Source organism: Alosa alosa, chromosome 17 (genome assembly GCF_017589495.1).
Source record: "Alosa alosa isolate M-15738 ecotype Scorff River chromosome 17, AALO_Geno_1.1, whole genome shotgun sequence".
In the NCBI taxonomy this organism is placed as follows: domain Eukaryota; kingdom Metazoa; phylum Chordata; class Actinopteri; order Clupeiformes; family Clupeidae; genus Alosa; species Alosa alosa.
In genome coordinates this window covers 8,015,561-8,018,814 of record NC_063205.1, presented here as the reverse complement: position 1 = coordinate 8,018,814, position 3,254 = coordinate 8,015,561, and the positions used below count along the sequence as shown (strand labels likewise).

The 3,254-nt window shown below is 45.1% G+C and overlaps 1 protein-coding gene across 1 annotated transcript in view; it reads right to left on the bottom strand.

Annotated features, from left to right (window-relative positions):
• The window catches only part of slc38a4 (solute carrier family 38 member 4), a 20,077-nt gene extending 18,467 nt beyond the window's left edge, over window positions 1-1,610 (bottom strand). Inside the window, exon 1 of the mRNA XM_048268523.1 lies at window positions 1,472-1,610. The gene's annotated coding sequence lies outside the window, so the exon portion shown is untranslated. The remainder of the gene's footprint in view (window positions 1-1,471) is intronic.
• Between the last annotated feature and the right edge of the window lie 1,644 nt (window positions 1,611-3,254).

Sequence of the window (3,254 nt, the reverse complement as noted above, 5' to 3'; positions counted from 1 at the left end):
GAAGTGAAAATGAAAGACTGGGACATGTGCATGGGAAAACAACAGCTACTGTATAGTCATATAAATCACAACATAAACACACATTTGTTAGATGCCACACATTGATAGAGGACTAGATAGTCAAGTACACTAAAGGGGCGATTCACTATTTGTATATTTGACCCCTGGACTGTGTTATGTAAGAGTCAGATGAGCCACCAAGCAATAAGATGAATCTGCCAAATAAATCCAACACCCAATTAGCCAATGGTTCACCTCTCCTATGGACAAAGCCCTCTTTGACAGAATGGGCCAGTGAAGCCAAACCATTCTGCGGCTGAGCACCATGGGCCCAGCAAAGTTAGTGCAATTTCTCAGACTTGGCACGGTGATTCTTGGAACCAGTCTTCATTAATCTGACCCATTTAACAAAAAATCAGCAATATCACGACGATAAAAACCTTATATAACTAGCTTTTTTAGTACAAAGGCTACGTGCCTGGGTGCTGCTGTGCTTGTCACGTCTACACATCGATTAAAAATGTATGTATACATAAGCAAACTTGCACAACCTGCTCTCCAAAGCGCAACCCTCACTATGAGTCATTCAAGCTGTTTTCCAATGACATTTAACTTGCCTGCAGGATTCGGTGTTTGGATAATTGACCGACTACAGAGTCCTATTTAGCACCCACCCTGTTTACGTGAAATCTGATTTTCCACCCGCATAAATGATATTCAACACAATATTTTCCCAGTATCGCTTGTGGCTGTTTAAGCTGTCCGCGTCACTTAAACCTTACATGTTTCCACAATGGTCAAGTTGCTCCATGTTTTTGTACAAGCCAATTCTAATTCCAACATACAAACAGAACTGTTTTCAAAACACATTCAAAGAACATTCAAACACTGAAGGAAGATACAAAATGCCCACACAAGCAACTAACGATGAGCCACAAACACTTACACAGAACTTAAAGTTGCGTGGATTCCATTACACACAATGCTGATTTTGAGAGCTATCGGTGGGAAGAAGTCAATGTGACGGCCGAGTTTCAGTGACAGAGACTGGAAAGCAGATGATCGGCGCTGCACTGCCAGTAGAATGTGAAGCAGCTGGCTGAGCCGAGGGCTCTGCTTTACAACGTGCAAGACATCTGCACTTCAAAGAGAAGGCAGTGCTTCAATTAGAGCACAGACTAGCATTCCACCTTCTAGCACTGTAGCGCCACCAAAACTTTCTCTCTCTTTCTCTCTCTCACTCTTTGCTTTTGAAGCTCTCTCGTCCTGGTCTCACTCACTGTCCCAGCACTGGGCATTCCGACCGCAGACACCTCAATGAGACTTCATTCACCCAAACTTAAAAATCACAACCTCTCCCAGACAACCCCCCCCCCTCCTTAAAACTGTCACATCACTACCACCACAGACCACCCAAGGCTGTCACGCATCCAGATTGTAAACAATAGAAAAGCATTTGCTACTCACTTACTTGCTCTGAGGGCTATGATGTGGAGCTGTTGGAATGGTCCTTACTGTCAGGCGGACGGAGAGAGACTTTTGGCCACACAGGTGAGAGTGACACTTAAAAGGGCAGAGGGAGGGCTTTGCTCGACCAATCAGTGGACCTACTCTCTGGGCCCCCACCCCACCTCCTCTCCAAGTCTCTTCCTCATCCTAACTAGACCCCCCACACACACACACACACACATGCATACCCCTACTCGAACTCCTGCGTCATGACACCACACCAAGCACACAGACAACCCAAATGAAAAAAGAGAATTGGGCAAGATAGCGAGGCCTGTTGCATCAACAGCTGTTTGTTCTCTATTGCTGGGCCAGGCTCAAGCCTGTCCGCCCGAAATGCCCACTCATGAAACCAGACAAAACACAACTCCAATTGGACCCTTATGCAGTACGTGCACAGAGACTCAGCCAAGCTCTCTACAGCAGCTATGGGTCCCGGGGGGAGGCAGGGACACTAGGCTCCAATCAGCTCCTGAGAATTGTGAGCGTGTGTGTGTGTGTGTGTGTGTGTGTGTGTGTGTGTGTGTGTGTGTGTGTGTGTGTGTGTTTGTGTGTGCGGGCAACTTCTAAAAGCAAGGTCATCATCCTTGTGATGCACTCTCTTCATAGAGGCAGTACACTTCTTTGTTACCAATCAGAGAGAAAAGAGCATCAAGTGATCTAAGGCTGCCTATCTAAAACATACCCGTTTGGAATTCTTTAAAATATCAACATGGAATTCCTGTAATGTTTATACAATTTCACTGACAGTGTCACTACATTTTGCGTAAGAAAAAATGTACCACTGCAAGGATGATGCAACATTTCAACACCCTCTTGACTTATTTCTCTCTTCATGCCTCTGGCATGAAACTCTTTTAAACATCTGAGCCACAAAAAGCTGGACTATATCTATTGCAACTACTGCTGCAACGGATACACTTTTTACAGATCACCAAAAGTTATGAATAATGATTATTATTATCATGAACATTATCATGAACAAAGATTATCCTTAATTCTTGGATTAGTTTAATCTTAGCATGTTCTGGGAATGCACTGAGAAAAAAAGATATACGGCATATCAGAAGATTACCTTACAGCCTAAGCAGGATATGAATAAGAGGACTTGCAGGGTAATCCAATGATGTCCAGGTAGCCCTAAGTTGGAGCAAAAGTTCCTCGCGCGGCTGTAGGGACACTCCTTATATGTCAGTCACACCTTTTCAGTTCATAGAGTTCACACCATGTGAGCCAATCATGAGCTATTGTCCAATGGGCCAGGTGGAAGCGGCACGCAGCTCTATGCTGTGACTGATCCCAGGTCAGTATGCACACATACACAAAACATCAAGCATCACCAGCTCTTCAGAAGACAAAGCTGAACACTGGGCTGTGCAGACACGCGTCACACATTAAACAGACCGCAGTGTTGACGTCACTGTGAAACGCTGGGACAGTGAGGGTAATAAGCTTCACTATCAAGCTACCACCCCATGAGGAAGGACCCGGGCAGGCAAGGCAAGCGTAATGGGAGAATCTTGGGGCACTCTCTGGTAGCCTGGCTGAGAATAAGATGAACACAAGGTCCACTTCAAAAATTATGACACCATACACTTCCTTGACACTACACTACCTTACATTCAGCATTCTAGCAGACTAGTCCCAACAGGATGTAACTGGCTCTTCTGTTTGCCAGCTCTATGATCCTGGATTGGGCCAGTGACGCACACAGATCAATGCAAACACTACCAAAGAAGAGCACA